Genomic DNA, 18024 nt, shown 5'->3' on the forward strand with positions numbered 1-18024 from the left:
TGTAAAATCTGCACAGTCTACAGAATTGAAGAAAGATACTGTATACAACAATTGAGCATGCCAAGAAGTTTTAGAAAGAAATGAGAAGAATATCTAGTAAAAAAATGAATACAAATTTTTCAACAATCTTTCGCATTTTTTTACAGCGTTTAAATATGTTACCTGATCTACAGAATTCCATTGTAGGGAATTTATCCGATAAATTGTAAGAAACGGATGTGTCTCATAAGTCATAAGCTACATACATTAATGAGAAAATGATTGAGTGTATGTGTGTGTGACTGTGTGTACTGTGTAGTGATGAAAAAATGATGACAGCCATTTTAGGAATTCTTTCTGTCAAATGAAGATTCTGTTCACGCTAGATGACACTATGAGGATCACCATAAATTTTGTGCTCATATTTTTCCATCCTAGATGGCGAAGCCGTCGAATACCTCTTATTTAGTAACACCGCATTATAAACCTACGATTGAATAAGCCAGATTGAAATGCGAGATTGAACTAATTCTAAATAATTATTAAATGATGTACTAAAATCAATAATAAGTGCATTTGTAATGGTTGGTGTAAATGGTATTTAAAACCTTCATTAAGTTATTGTATTCAATTTCATTATAATTTTCATATTCTAAATAATTTATGACTGGGAATTGTTTGATTTGTTTACCATTAACACTATCATTACGTTTTCCATTAGTTAACTGTTTACCATTACGATTAACTTCACCATTACCTATTACATTTCCCTTTAAAGGTGGCACGAACGGCTTGCCATACACAGATCTCCAACCAGCTCCTAGAGAAATAATGAAAATGATTAAATGTGGTTGTAATGGATCCTGTGACAACAACAGATGTGCCAGTCATCAAAATGGAATAAAATGTACAACTTCATGCTAAAATTGCAAAGGTGTGAGTTTTTTAAATGTTAAAAACCTGGGAAAAAAATAATGGGAACTAAAATGTCCGATTACGGCATTGTCGGATTGAAAAATCCCGACTTTCCGAATTGTGAAATAGGTCTATAGGGTCCTTGCATGAATAAGGGATTCCTTTAAAAAAAATATAATCAGGATCAGTTTTTCACGCTGATTCTCATGGTATTTTTTTTTTATTTTTAAAATAATAATTTCCTCCCGTAATCTCTGTTCAAAGTTGAGTTAGGCTTCCCCCCATTTTAAAACGGACCCCACGCCATTTTTGGTGGGCGGTCCTTAAATTGTGATGATTTTTTTTCTTTTCTCCTCCTTTTCACCCTTTTTCGTGCTGCCTTTACCCCCTCTTTTGCCCTTAGTGCCTAAAGGCGAAAGTCGAAAAAGGGTGAAAAGGGGGGAAATTCAAAAACTTTCAGGAATTGATTCATTTGACAAGGGGTGCCGATTCTCCGTGACGGCCGGGAACACCACGGTCAACTTGCCACTCGTCCATCTTCAACTCTTCCCATCTTTTTTTGCCACCCAGCTCACAGTTCCAGACGGTAAGCACTTGACCTTTTTTCTTTCTCTGTCTCGGTGCAGGTAGGACATTTAGTTTGTTTCTCTTGTACACATGATCGTAGACGAGGTGGGGTGTGAAAATGGTGAAAATAGTGGGGGGTTGAAGAACGATTCTGTCGTCATTTGAATTAACTAGGTTATATAGCAACCACTCGCCTGCAGTCATCGTCTTTTTGACAACAGTCGACTGGATGGGGGGGGGGAGTCTATCGAAATAAAAGCACCGGCCCAATAACCAAACACTCACACACACATTCCTTATAGCAACTGTGCGCCGTATATTTTTGAGATAATAGACGGGGGGAGAAGTTGATGTCTGCTGGAATATCAGCCAGTGAAAAAGCCAACAGGGGAGTGTCGGCCGGTAGATTCTATAGTCGTAATAACGGGCGCCAAAATCGTCGATGATGTCCCGAAGAGTGTCTCTTATAGAGGCCATCAGGAGCGGCGTGAAAAACTTTGCTCTTTTCATGACGTTATTTTACTCTTTCTTCCACTTACGCCATTCCTCCCGTGTCTGTGTGTGTGTAGGCTGTTGTTCGTTTTTTGTTTGTTTATTTGATGTCGTTGCAATGCCGCTGTTGTCCGGCCTCGTAACCTTTCAGATTAATCTAAAACGGCCTCCGGGTATAGTCAATGTTTCCCCAACACAATAACGGCGTCTATAGAGACACACAAGCTCTATAGAATCAGATAATCAGAATCTAATATTCTGAATAATTCGCATCATGATTAATTCTCATCTATATTCTGAATAATTCGCCATCAGAATCTCCATTATGCACAAAAAAGCCAAAACACAAGGGGAAATAATATTTACTGATAAAAAGAGAAATCGATAGAATTCCATCGGAGCTGACAAGAGTAGAAAATTTCACATTTGAATGTGTTTCCGTCTCTTGACGAGCCAATTGTGTGTAATGAAAAACGATGAATGTCAAATTGATTGTTTCTCTCTGTTTCGTTCTGACTCAGTGCCTCCACAATAATACGCTTCATCGAAGACAACCGTCACGTCGATCACTGATCCTTACGACGAAGGAGACCAACCCTTGCTCAACTGCATCGTGACTGGAGGTATGTAATCCAGTTTGCTTCTTAATTGGACGTTTTCAGTTCCTCTTAATACTGAACTTGTTTCTTTTTGTTTGAAAACAGGTTGACCTCGTCCAGAGTTGAGCTGGTGGCTGAACGACAAATTAGTGGACCACACTTACATTTCGTCCAAAATATTCTAGTCATCCAAAAAAACTAGAACGACATCATCTGTCCCAGTCGATATCATCTATACCAGCATTCTCCATCGTCTCATCATTCCAGACATACCCAGCACACGATTGTTTCCAGCGTCCAATTCCTTCTAAACCGTAAGTGAAAACGGATCATTCCCTTTTTTAATTACTAGTTTAGCAATGATAAATTGTTGTGCAATTGTTGTGCAGTCCGATTTTGCCATTCATATTTGGTGCGTGTCGGAGCGTGAGCGTTCTTTTTTTTCTGTGATAAAAGGGACTATCTGGGGATTGGGCGATGGGTTATTACAGCTAGTGACTAGTTGAAGCTTTGTCAAGGCAACCTTCAAGTCATTTTTGGACGACGTTGTGTTTCTTTATGTGTGGTTTTCCCCCCTTTTTTAGTAATATTATTTCGAGGCTATTTTTTTCTTCATTTTTTCTTCATATGATTGGCTTATTTCCCCCTCACATGACTCCCTATTGCTCGTCTGATGCTTGATGCTGCAACAATCCTTGTTGTATAGCTTCTTAGTGATTGAGCCGACTTTTTTTTCTTCTCCTTTCATAGTAATAAGGATTTTCAGTCATGTGGCCTGGAATTCTGGGGAGACGCTCTTCTTCTTCTTCCCTCTTTTGTGTCTCTTCTATACAGAGACCCGGTGGGTTTCTTTCCCAACTTGATTGGATGTGATTGTTGGATAAGAACGAGTTTGACAACAAAAAGATTGTTGAATGTTTGCACCAGGGCCCCTTTAAAGTCTCCCCTCACCCCTATATAAACCCATCATCCATCCAATGTTTCCTAATCTTAACTTTCAGTCGTTCGACATGGCCCGTACTAAACAGATCGCTCGTAAATCTACCGGTGGCAAGGTGCCCCGCAATCAGTTGTCCACCAAAGCCGCTCGCAAGAGTGCCCCGGAGGAGGAGGAGAAGGCCCGGCCACTGGAGGAGTCAAGAAACCCCATCGTTATCGTCCCGTCACCGTCAACCGGCCAGCGAGGCTTACTTGGTGGGTCATTTCAAAGAAACCAAGTTGTGCGCCATTCACGCCAAGCGATTCACCATCATGCCAAAAGACATCCAGCTCGCTCGCCGTATTCGTGGTGTACGTGCCTAAGCAACCTATTTCCATTTGACATACCAATCGGCCCTTTTCAAGGCCACTATTTCCTAAAGAAAAGATAACCAACCAACCATTGTTTTCTTTACAATATTCTTGTAAATCTTTCTTACCATCACCGATTGATGTGAATGGACTACAACAAAGAATACTCTACTCATCACTAACCATGGTTTCATTCAGTGTCAGAGTCAGTGCAATGAAAAATTCATCTGCTCCCTCGATACAGTCTCATAATATTCCAGAAATGAATTATTTCGGGGCCATGGGTGGAATTTATCGTTAAAACAGTCCTCCTTCTTTTGTTTTCATGGTCCTGCGTCGTGTGTTTCTTGGCCATAAAACTGACGAAAGTTTCCCATCTTTTTTCCCGTGTCTCTCCTAAAAGTTAAACACGCAAAAATTATGAAAAACACACAGGAAGGGTTTTCTTCTTTTGACTTGTTGTTTTGGATGGTGAGAAAGAGAAAAAAGGGACAAATTTCAAAGTTGATTTAAGAAGACTTGTCCTCCTCCTTCTTATATTTCTCTGCGTGGGTTCTCTCATTCGCCGGCAGACGACCTGCACACGATGGACAATGCGCAACTTTGTTATATTCCCCCCCCCCCCACCCAATCTTCCTTTCGTATAGCCCTAGCCTCTTGACGTAACCAACTAAAAGGAGTTGAGCAAACCGCGTGAATCCTCGACGTAAAGACAAAAACCAAGCGACTGTGTACACGCACGCGCACTCCCACCAATTTGAGCCACCCACGACATGCACTTTTCACACTCGTGAAACTTTTGAACGGTTTTTGTGTGTCTTGTGTGTTGCTACGCCTCCCTCCTCTTAGGCTCCTTCTTCTATCGCCGTGAGAAACGCATGAACGTCTATTACCACCAGCCGTCACAACACACACACACAAGACATACAGTGGGAACCTGTGTAGTGTCAGGACACCCGGGAGAACCTTATGGAAAACCGCTGTTTTCGCAAGGACAAAAAGTGGTCAAATTTTCATTCGATTTAAATGAAAATTTTTTCGTTGGTTCTTTCGGGTGCCAGGAATAACCCTAATTTTTTGTAGAATTCTTAAATAATGGGAAGGGTAGATTTTTTTCCGAGGCAAAAGTGCTAGAGAAACGCAAACGGTCTTTAAAAAAAAGATCTGCGTTTCTTCTATGGCACCCGAGAGTCACGATTTTTTAAAGCAATTACAAATCTTTCTATACCCAACCTCAAAATTTATTTCGTTAGGATCTCCGTTTCAGACACCAATACACTGCTGCCGGGTTTATAAAATTAGGTACTCCCTTCCCATCACTTCTCATGTTTTTCCCAAACCAAGGGGATCGCCAATGGTTATATTCGTGCTCACCAGGGGTGTTTTTAAAACATTTGTTTTTGGTGGGAGGTGGGGTATTAAAATCGCGTAAGTTTCAAATGAGTCACTTTTCTAATTTAAATATTTCTCTCAAAGAAGTACAAAGGATCATGAAAATTCTTTAGTATCGTATAGTATTGCAAACCGCTCACAGTCTACTAATGGCCGGTGAAAAAAGAAAAGAACTGTCACTTGAACAAAGATGGAAAATCATTAATTGTCATAAAATTAAAAATCTATCCGTAAAAATTAGTGAAATATCTGGGTTTAAAAATCGATGGTGTCTGACACGATTAATCGTTTAAAAAAGACAAACAGTGCAAAAAATTTATCACGAAGTGGTCGTCCGCCTGCGTTATCTCCATCAGATAATCGTTATTTACGGCTGTGCGCATTACGTGATCGTCACAAATCTTTAGCAGTTTTAACAGAAGAATTGAATACTTACAGAAAATTCCATGTTTCACATACTGTCTGTAGAAGAGCATTGCATTCTCGGAGTCTTTATGGACGGGTCGCCGCCCAAAAGTCTTCGAAACGTGAAAAAAGACTACTCTTTGCCAAAAAACATGTTAAGTGGTCAAAAAGAAAGTTGAACAAAGTACTATTCACAGACGAATCAAAGTTTGAATTGTTCGGAAATAAAAGAAGAGTAATCGTTCGAAGGATGCCTGGCGAAAGATTCAAAAAAGAGTGTCTTACGCCGACAGTGAAGCACGGCGGTGATAGTATTATGGTTTGGAGCGGAATTTGTACAAGTGGTGTTACGCGTTTGAAACGAATAGAAGGCATAATAGATAAACAAGTATGTCACAACATCCTAGTTCGTACCGCACTTCCGGAGGGTAAACGGCTGATTGTAAAGGGATTTGTATTTCAGGAAGACAATGGCCCTAAGCACGCTTCTAAACTATGCAGAAACTATTTGGAGAATAAAGAAAAATCAGGTATGTGTAGTTTAAGGATTATGTTATAATTACTGTATACTGTTGCAGCCACTTAGTACTTATTATCATCATCAATATGTTACAGGGGAGGTTGTAAGGATGGTTTGGCCACCACAAAACCCCGATATTAACCCTATTGAGGCAATGTGGGACTATGTTGATTCAAAAATCATGAAAAGTACCCGAACATCACAAATCCAAATGTGGGAGAAGGTTCAAGAGGCCTGGAATTCCATTCCAAAAAAGTTCTGCGAAAGCATATTTTTTCTATGAAGAAAAGATGCCAGGCTGTTATTGCCGCGAAGGGCGGCCATACCCGCTACTGACATCAATCAATAAAATGTTTCTTCACTAAAACAGCTTAATTTCTTTATTCAAAGACGTCTGTATATGAGCATATCCCATTCAATTGTTAGCATTTAGGATTCTGAGTACGTGAGTACTTTAATAATTCAAAGATAACGCACATAACAATTTTCGAATTCTGAAACAATGCAAGGTAGATTACTTATTATGGATAGGCATCATCCATCGGTACAGCTGCTATATTACGTTTAGAAGACAAGTCACTACAGTTGATCTTTCAAAATGTTTGTATTTCTTTTCTTCCTTTAAATTTGCACATACACAGCTTATAGCCATTGAGCCAGCTACCACCGTCTTTTGCCAATGTCAGTAAACGTTTAGGAATGATATTTATGGTCTCAATGAAATATCCATCACGATCCAATTCCTCCCAACACTTAGAAATTTCATTCCACAAATCAGTTTAATTAAAAACCAGAATTCCAGAAAGTTTCTTCACCATTTCTTTCCAAATAGTCTCTAATGGCATTAGGTCCCCAGATTTGTTTGGCCAGTTTTCGATAACCTGCACACCATTTAGAGTAATGAAGTCACGTACTGATTTGGCAGTATGAACAGGGAAGTAGTCATGGACCAGTTTTCTCTCCTTACAGTATGGGACCACATGAACAGATAAAAGTTCTTTGTACTGGCTTGTATCGAGCCTAGAGTCAAGTTTCTTTATGGCATTACGGCTGTGATCCACCCCAATACAACTCCATACAGCAACTATGTCCTTAACATTCTTTCCGTGGCTTCCGGAATGCAAAGTTATCTCTCCATTACTGCTAAAACTTGAAATGTACAATGTTTCTGGAGTTAGTAAAAAATTTACATGTAAAATTGTAACACTAAACACACCAAAATCGTTGTTCATAAACGAATAAAGCGTGGATCAACATTTCTTAACAACTTAAATATTTCTGTGCAAACTGCTTCCTTCGCATCATAGTTTCTATGTCAAGTTTTGGAATGAATTCAGCCATTTGATATGAACACTAAATTAATCGAAGAAAACTCCGTAGACCGTAATCTTTGAAAACAAGTGTGTACAGAAATTATGTCTGTTAAAACAAAGGGGCCGTTCACATATTACGTAGTGGGATTTTGGCGGATTTTAACCCCCTCCCTCCCCCTTGTAGTAGATTGAAGTGTTCGGGCTGACACCCCCCCCTTGAAATTACGTAGTAGTTCGCTCGACCCCCCCTAAAAAATATAGGCCTTTATATATTTCGAAACTAAATTATTTTATTTCTGTATTAAAAAAGTAAGCATTCTTTGTATCATTTTTGTCAGTGCCATATTGAAAATTAACAATGCAAAGTTTTTTTCTGATTGCCAGATTCTACTTTTTAACGGATTAATACAATTATTAAACAGAAACATTTCCCCATGGACTAGCATAATGATCATCAATAGAGCAAATGCCAAATGAGCATTAAGGGAACTGAAGTATTGTCTGCTTCCACTGGATATCCAGGAATTCGGCCTGACAAATCTAGTTAATTTTCCTAAATCCATTCGGCGTCTTCCGAACCATTTTCACTGTTAGCAATTATAACCATCAATTCTCTTTGACGCCTAGCTGCAACACGAATAGGTCTTATCCGTGTTTGAATTTCAACTTGCGCAGGAGCTAATAAGCATAACTTTTGATGCGAAATATAACGAACAATGTTTACAAATGCGCTCCGTCAACTGAGATTGAACCTAAGGGTTTTAGAGATCATAAAAGAGATTTGAAACTTCGAGTAGATCGCGGCAACAATTCTCGGCTAAGGTTCATTGATAAAAAAAGAGAAGAAAAAGAATGTTTTTCAAAATTAGATCTCTCTGTGGCCCCTCAACCACTTTCTAAAGTTTGACACAACGGAACTGGGCCAGGCTAGAATCGAGAAGGAACAATAGCAAAGTAAGAACTTCTTGGGGCTGTGCAACAGCTTAAATTATTACACTTCACGATTTGGAGAAAATACTGACTAGTCCTGACATGCTCAGAAAACCAATTCTGATCAGCAACGTTCAAGTGCAACTCATCATTGAGTTCGGAGGTAAGAGGGTCAATATAATTAGCTACAATTGGATGACCGTCGACAATTACAGAATTCCAGACCTCGGCGAGGGTGCTTCCAGCATGTTCAAAGTTCTTTTTCTCAAGCTCAGCATCAGTTGTTTTACCAGAATTATCTAAATGACTGCCGTAGTGGTCGTGCTGCAAAATAAATCCGGCCAACTCGCGACTCAAAGGCGCCATTCTTCTTTCAACGCGATTGAATGAACGATGGCCTGGCGCATTAGTAGCCAGAAATACAGCGTCAAAATTCTGCTTCTTGAAGTGATGAATAGCAGTCTCAATAACCTTTTGGTAGCGTGGATTCTCATCTGGCCCTCCGTCCACCGAATAAAGTATAAATATTGATTTGATGAAATTAAAAAGAAACAAATAAGTATTTTAAGTATTCATTATACCAGTTAAAATCAAGATGGGTTTCACCGATTTATCCGTACCACATGTGGTTAGCGCCTCAAATTCGGGAATTCAAAGCAACTTTTCAAAATCTTTTCCGTGGGCCGACGCTGTAGAAGAGCTATTTTTCCCAGAGCGAATTGCCATATACGTCGGACCGAAAAAGCCTACAACTTCCGGCTTTCCTAGACCGTTGGCACCAATAACTATTCCGGTGTATACCGAAGGAATTAACTTGTGACCCGACGCCACTACCCAGTTTGGAATGGAGCGAGCTCTCGTGATAATCACGTTATACGACCGATTTAACGACGCTTATTAAAATAGCGCAAGAAAAAGTAGCAGAACAAAACAAAAAAAAAAAACGGGGAGAGGAAAACAAACAGGACGCGCTTCTCTCTCTCGCAAAATTTGATGCTGCTAAATTCACCAAGAGAGTTCGGTGGAGATGATCCCCGTTCTGAAAGTTGCACCGGGTGAAGGAGAAGAATAGAGTGTGTGTTTGTTTGTTTGTGTTGGCCTTCGTCGTCCTGAAGAGCTGCAGAAAATGTAACAAAGCTTCAAGTTGAAGGAAAGTGCCATAGAATTTGGAGAAAAGTAAAGGAGGAGTTCTGCGACTCGTTTGGCAGATTTTGTTTTTATTACTATTCGTGCGATTACGGTAGTATAAAGGCTTGATGATCTCGACAAACTTTTCCACCCCAAAAGGTAGATATAAATAAGGCGCTACTACATCAGGCAACAGTGGTGCATTGTTTTCTTTTTCTTTCTGCCGTTTGCTTCCCCATAAGAGAGAAGACCGGGACGCAACACATAAACCCTCTTAGTCCTTTTCTTTTTTTTCTTCTTTTTCTTTTTTCCAACGTGTCCGTGACTTTTGTGTTTTTACCGACAAACTTGACTATTAATTTGATTAGCGCACACTTTTCACTAAGTGCTGTGCGTGTATCGCCAATTGCATCATGGCAGCATCAGCTGCTGTCCCCCGTCTGTCATCTCGTTGATGTCCAGGTTGATTGTCGTCCCAATCTTGTTGATAATCCAATTTTCACGGCCGGCAGGTGAATGTCTGTGGCTTTTCTTTTCTTTTCTGTTGGAGAATTTGACATTAGCGGACAGGCACTGGCGGCTTATCGATTTGAATCAAGCCAGAACTAGCTCGCTTTTACTTACATCTGGACTGGCTGGACTCTTCATCCGGTTTATACTGAACTATTACAAGCTCATGTTGGTGTGTGTGTACCGTACAGATGATTCATTCACGAATAGATAAAAGGAGACAGTCCTGCCTCGCCAAAAACCCGAAAAGTCACGCAATAAGTAAAGCAAAGCTCGTCTGCGGTTTGAGAAAGGAAAACCTATGCAAGACAATATGTATAGATTGTCAGGGGGAGGCGAGTAGCAGCCCGGGAAATGCGAGGGAATATCCGAGTCGTCTTAATCACATACGCGCGACTTAGCCACTGCCGCTGCCGCCACCACTGTGCTTCAACTCGCCTCCAAGAGTAGTAATGAACACCCCATCTCCATCCCACCTCCAAGAGTAGTAATGAACACCTCATACATCACGGGAAGATGTTTGTTTCTTTTTCTACTTCGTCTTTTATTCATCGTGCGCTCTTTTTTATTTTTCTTGGCCGGCAGGTGAATGTCTGTGGCTTTTCTTTTCTTTTCTGTTGGAGAGTGTGACATTAGTGGACAGGCACTGGCGGCTTATCGGTTCGAATAAAGCCAGAACTAGCTCGCTTTTACGTACATCTTGACTAGTTGGACTCTTCTTCTGGTTTATACTGTACTATTACAAGCTTATGTTGGTGTGTGTGTACCGTACAGATGATTCATTCACGATTCAGCTGCTTTACCAACAGACGGCCTCGTTCTCCACTGAATTATTTGTCAGGGTACTCCCGCGTTTTGGGAACAACTGCTTGGTTGGTGGCCGCAAACGAAAATATGCCGAACAATTAGCAAAGGAGTATAGTGTAGAATTTCTTTTATTCATATCAGGCCGAGAATAGACTGTTGACTTTTGAGTTGGGATTATAGCTGTGATCGGTCACATCGAGACACAGTGGCAGCAAACGCGGACAGAAAGAAAAAAGGGCCTTTCTGTCGACTGCGATTCAGCATCATGCAGCATTACTATTTGAAGAATAATACCAACTACTTTCAAAATCTCCGCGGGATTCAATTTTATCTCCTCCCCATTCGACGAATTAGGCTAATGTGAGAGTTGAGCATATAAAAACTTTTAGTTTTTTTTCTTAATGCTTAGTTTTAATATTTTTTTTGCTTAACTAGTGTGAAAACATTTTTTGTTATTAAAAAAAATCACTTGCCTACAGGCAAAAATGAAGAGTGTAATCAGTAAAGAATTTCTGGAGAAACGAAACCGATTACGGAAATACCCATCTCCTAGGACATGTAGGGGAGACCGGGGCTGTGTGGGACATGGGGCTACATGGGACATCGCAGTTTTGAGCATGTTCCCGTAATTTTTTTTTAATAATTTTTTTACTATATTTGAGTATTTACCATGCCCCATGTTGGGTAAAAAAATTATTTAAAAAAAATTACGGGAACATGCTCAAAACTGCGATGTCACATGTAGCCCCATGTCCCACACAGCCCCGGTCTCCCCTACTGGCCCCCAATTCATGGAAGCTGCCGTACGCGAATCAATGTGTCACGACGTAAATCATCTTTTAAAATCTGTATCATGCTTGTAAGTACATTTTCATCATCATATGTATATGAAGGCATATAATTCAATTTTGATTCCAATCAAAATTTTGTTCGAAACAACGATTCGATTCAGTTTTTCCTGATTTTTTATTCCTACCCAAGTTTGATTCTGATTTTTTATTCTTTTTTATTCTTGATTCTGAATCAAACATCACTGAATGATTTTGATGTTTGATTCTTTGATTGATTGATTCTATCCAAGTTTAGTTTCCGTTCATATTGATGATCGATTTGGCAGATCACAGTATGTTACGAGGCTAGTTAGGGCTGATGAAACCAATGAGCTTCACTTTCCTATGTCACATGTATCAGATTTGTTTTAAATACCACTACATGCCTAATTCTAAGGTTGGGTACATGGTGAACTTCCCCAGCGATCTTAGTGGAAAGATGGCTAATTTTGTAAATATTTTTTCGTGATTATCTATTACAATGAAATGTGGTAAACATCTTTTTTTTGCTTCCAGTTTGAAAGACTTCGAAATGGCGGGGATAAAGCCAGCAGATGTCATTTACATGGCTTACGGGGTAGAAATTCGTGCAGCAACAGAGGAAAAAGATGGTGGGGTCCTTCCAAATTTCACGATGTGTTCCATGAAAAAAATTCACGAGGTTCCAGAAATGACAGTTTAAACATTTAAATTTTTTAAAAATCCCTGTACCTCTACTTTATTTTCCAAATGAATTATTTTAAAAAAATATATTTTATTTTTGGAAATCTTTTACTTTTTACGTGTAATTATTTTGGTGCAATTCTCAAAAGAGTAGATGCGTAAAAAAATAAAAAGTATAACTTATTTTTTTTTTGTGGTTTTTGCAAATCCTTGGCATCTCCCTCGACAATTACACCATGGTAAACATTTTAGCTGATTACAAGAAGAGTTCCTTGAAGTGGATGTTCAGGGGAATCATGGTCCTTTCCATGACTCAGAACCAACTAGATGTTGTTCGTTTGAAGGAATTGGATGCTGAGGAAAAACTTAAAGAGCGCAATCCAGAAGACGAGGTAGTGGAAGAACCACCAGTCATAGGTGAAAGTGGGTTGAGCTTAGAAGTGGAACAGACTTTCCAGGAAATGTTTAAAACAGTCAAGTTGAGTGACAATTCTATTTTATCGGACCGAATTCTGGTACCCATCGAATAAGTCTACCAAGTAAATAATTCCTAAACACAAATCCGATCGTCAGCTAACGGGTCATTTTGGGTCAGGGGACATTATTATTTTTTCGTTAAGGGAATTCCAATATTGTATTTGCAATATTGTATAACATTTTATTGGATTAATAAGTCAAAAATTGTGTTTCGTTATTTGATTTAGGTGTACTGAAATAGCTCAAATGGAAGAGCGTTAGACTGAAGATCTAAAGGCCCCGAAGCAGGACCTACCTAATGGTTAAGGCCAGTAAACTTCAATCTTCCCTATGAAGGCGAGAGGATTTGCTACCAAAGCCACGTGCTGATAAGGGCCAATCAGGAGAGGGAGGATTGAAGGACGCAATCTAGCACTCGATGGTGCGACTCTCCTTCAATAATAACAATTCACGCAGACAGAAAATTTGAAAGAACAAAAAAAAAAAAATGGCCGACGTCTGTGGTGTGACAGGTTTAATATTCCCAGAGTAAATTTTCAAATTTTGGTTTTTAGTTTGTGATTATTTATGGAATTCAAACCCCACGCCATTTAATTAATAAATTGAAAACGTTATTTAAAGTATGCCAAGAAAACAGTGGTTCGTAAGAAGGTCAATTGTAATGGGGTTGTGCAGTTGCAATCAAAAGTCAGTCAAATCACATTAGAAAATTGACTGTTAAACTTTCATCTCTTTTTGTGCCGCAACAGTTGGAACAATTTATGATAATCATTTTTTGTGGATAATGTTAGAAGCAACTGATAGGAAGGATAAAAGAGAATACTTTAAAATTCATTATTTCAATTTTTTAGCTCTACGTTCCTTATTAGCAGGATCGAAGGTATTTCTTTTTTGGTTCAAGATTTTATGTAATTTTCTATTGTTGGACACAATTGGTTTTAGATATTTCTTTAAAATAACTCCAATCGAGTCCTTAATTATCCCCACGACGTGCAATTCCACACAAAAAAGTGCTCATTTTTCAAGCTGGGGAACAATGAATTCCTCAAGGCCGCTGAGCATGAACGTGGACCCCGAGATCTGCACAAGGCTTTCTTTTACGAATATATAGATCGCCCACAGCCTGGAGACAAATTTGACGGAAGCTGGAAGGATACAGTAGACCACCATGGTTTGCAAATTTTAAATTTAAATATTTTCATAAAAATGGTTTGTCACACTAATTGTTGATATGTATTAATTTTGAATTAATTAATTTTAATTAATTTTTAATTTTTATTTTTCTGTTTGCGTTTTTAGAACCAATATAATAAATTAGGAATATTTAATTTCCCAATCTTGAATATGTTTCTTTGTTTTTTTATTTTTATACGGGTTTTTTATTTTTTGTTATTACGGGTGGCACTATCGAGCGCTGGATGGCGTCGTTCTATCCTCCCTCTCCTGATTGGATCTGATCAGCACGTGATCAGAAAGGATTCTAATTGGATCTTGCAAGAAAATTTTGCCACTTCTCTCCCCTTCATGGAGGACCATACAAGTTTAGTGGTCTTAACCATTGAGTAGGTCATGCCTGAAACCAAGAATGAAAATGCCAGAGCCAGCTATGGGCCAACGAGTGAAAGAATATGATAGCGGTATTTAGACTATTCAACTGGTGCCTGAATAACGATATAAAATTTTACATTTACATTCAAGCAACATATATAAATAGGATGTTACCCAGGATCCACAATTAGGAGTGGGCAATGGCCAGAGACGTCAATATACAATCGTGACTCAATAGAAATCACGTATCAATTCACTCAATATTATATACACTCTAGAATACAGTCGATTAATATACATAATTCAATAAATGATCTCAATTAAATACCTGAATGCAGAGTCGAATAAAAAAGACACACACAATCAAAGATATAAAACAGCGGATCAAATTAAGAGCTGTCAGACGTTACTACCGCAAAATGGCCTCTTACGACTCAAGATGACACAAGATTGGAAAAGACGACTGTGTTTCTGATCAGCTGATAATTACGCCCTCTAATTATTTGACGTGACATCTACCATTAAGAAAATACAACATAAATTCAACTCCACAGCAGACGAATAAATTACGCGTCGATTTTCGCTGGAACAATGCCCGCAGATGTTGTGGGAGTTTCCGTACCATCCGTAGTTTCCAATGCCATCTAGTAGTATTTGGGGAAGTAAAAATCAACATTTTGAAAAAGATCGCGTTATGGATAAGATAAAAGCGTCAGTATCGAAGATTTCACAAAATGGTCACTTCTGGTCATTTTGTGGCGTAAAGAGTCAGTAATTGCGCAATGTGAGACAAAATATGCAGTACTGGAAATGCACTTCTCGCATGCTAAGCGAGTGCTCTACTATCTCAGCTACATCCTCTTGATGTGAGGTAATTGAAGTGATTGCAGATATCTATAATCGAATCAAATACAGGCAGCGATGGCTCATCCGGGAATCGAACCCAGGAACTCTCGTCTAACCGAGAATCATACGACTAGACCAATGCGCGTTATGCTAATTACTAGAAACTATGTTTCATGTGTCTACCTTCAAAGCGCATTGCTTGTCTTGTGACTTGCGTTTTGGGTTGAATTTTTACTTGTGACGGAAAACATTTTTCATCGCTTACGGACAAGTCTTTCAATTAACGTTTTACGATTGCGGAAATAACTTCTTTGGGAGAAGAATCCAAAGGTCCCTGGCTCGAAACCGGGTTTGGGCAGGAAGAATCGTTAGGAATTCCAATATGGTCTAGTGGCTAGAATAACCTAGCTTTCAACCAAGAGGCTCGTCGGACGAGTTTGGGAGAGCTCCTCAGGCCGCCAGGTGGTCAAGCCACTATACCAGTGTTTCTATGCCCAACCTCCCTCCCGACGCTAGTCTATTCTTCGGCTTGTGGTACGAGGACACCTTTAAGATTGTGTTCGGCAACCCTTTCCCTAGGCCACAATTGTTGTCAGTACACCGTTTCGTCACCGGACTTGGGCTCAGGGATAGCCAGATTATGGCGATTGCCCCAGTCCTTTTGGTTGGCGTCCAAGTGATGGTAAGAGTAACACTGTTTGAAACGGCTGACGTAACAGCCATTCTAACATGGCGGCGCCCGACAAAATTTTATTGAAGGTCGTCAGATCAACGTTGTCATCAAGGACTAATGTGGAAGAGCGTTTTGTGAGGGTATCTGATTACCCAACGAATGCTAACATGGATGCCATGAAAGTCCGACTATGCGAATTTGGAACTTGCTTGACCTACACCGTGACGGTTATGTCAGTCCAATTTTCGGAATGATTCCGTTCCTTACTGGGCAACTCACTGTGAGAATGGCATGGTCACACCCAATATCCCCTATCTGCAAGTTGTTGACCATAAGGTATACATCCGATATGCCAACCAAACCGTAAAATGTCGGGAATGTAACCTTTTGGTTCACATGGCGCTGGAATGCCCCACGCGGAAGACCCACCATTTACCGGCCCCGCCGAAACCGCCACAGATGAAAAAACTCGGGGAAAGGGGAATCTGATGTCCATGGTTTTCCAGCCTTCGGCTTTCCCGCCCAACACGCCAGATGAATTTCCCCCACTCACTGGTGTGGCTTGGACGGATGTGTAGAAAAAGAAGAAAAGTCAACAGCAGCAGGGTAATAAAGCTTCCGCCAGTGCCACCCCCTCCCTCCCTCATCGATAACCCAGTTGTCGGCCTGGGTGGTGGCAGAAACTCAGCTGGCGACGGAGACACCCTCGGCGGAAGCTTTATCGACAGAAAAAGTGCTGAATGCCTTGGCACAAGATCACGATGGCTCAAAAATGTCCACCTCTGATATGGTAAGATGTCGGCAAAAGAAACATACAGCTAAACGACCTCGCCGAAAAGAAAAGAGACACTGCCGAAGAAAAAGGAGAAAATCCAACATTAATCATGAAGGTAGCATTCATTAATATCGCAAGGATCAGTACTTCGGAGCGCCTGCAACTATTGCTCAATTATTGTGTGTCAAACCACTTCCATATCGTCTGCGTACAAGAAGTCGCCTTTCCGACGTACCCCATCCCAAACAAAGCCGGTACTGCAGTATTGGTAGCCAATAACATTTCCGTGCAATACCATAAGTGTGACCCAGATGGTCTTCTTTTCTGTGTAAATTTTGGTCCAGTGTCCTTCGTCTCGTTCTATGCCGCCTCGGGGCGAATATTCCGCAAGGAACGAAGTGTTTTTTTCCGTTTTAACGTGCCTGCCTTCTATTTATTTGTCAAAAAACCAACTGTGATAATGGGAGAACTAAACGCGGTTGATGAACGCGGTGACAGTGAGTCCGGAAGGCGGGGACCACCCCTTCCACCCCAGTCGATCATGATTAGTCGCCATGATTAGTGGCCTGGATATTGAGGATGTGTGGATGGCTTTGCGGCCCCGTGAAGCCGGCCACACTTATTTTCACCAGGGTTGATCGGCGCGGATCGACCGAATCTACTGCTTTCGATCTATTTGGGAAGATTTCAGCCTCATTGCTACTTATACTTCTTATGTGACTGATCATGCGGCGCTTCACGCGGTGTGTTCCTTTCTCTCCGTGCCGGAGTCGTCCCGTACTTCCCAGCCATCCATATGGAAGCTCAATACAGCAATCTTCACCGAAGACTCTTTCCGGAAAACGTTCGAAACGTTTTTGCACCACTCCGTGTCTCTGCCGATACGGAATGCCAACGTGGTGGAGTGGCGTCAAGAGAATAGCACAAAGCTACTGCATGCGGCTTAATTGTTGAAAAAAATTGGTCTTTTCTACCAAAATTGCCTGCAAGACCTCACGGCCTGGACTCAGATCTCAATTTACCCGCCTTACGAGCTTTGCGAGAAGAAGCGCGTGAGTGGCAACTAAGAGCACTAACGGGCGCAAAAATCCGGTCACGAAGCGTGTCCGAATGCGACATGGACGACCGTCCGTCTTCCATGTGTGGAAGGAAAAAGGTAATGGAAGAAGTGTCACAATAGTGGAGTTTAGCCATGGAAGATGACCAACTCTTAGTGGATCAAGCTGACATCAATGCTGCCCTCAAGGACGGATTCCGGTCTGTTTTTGGCAGAGTCCATGACGGAGACCCGCGCTCGAGTTCCCTTTTCTCGAGGAACATCACAGAACGGCCACTAATAACAGGATTGATGACGCTACCAACGCC

This window comes from Daphnia pulex, chromosome 9, assembly GCF_021134715.1.
Source record: "Daphnia pulex isolate KAP4 chromosome 9, ASM2113471v1".
Lineage (NCBI taxonomy): Eukaryota > Metazoa > Arthropoda > Branchiopoda > Diplostraca > Daphniidae > Daphnia > Daphnia pulex.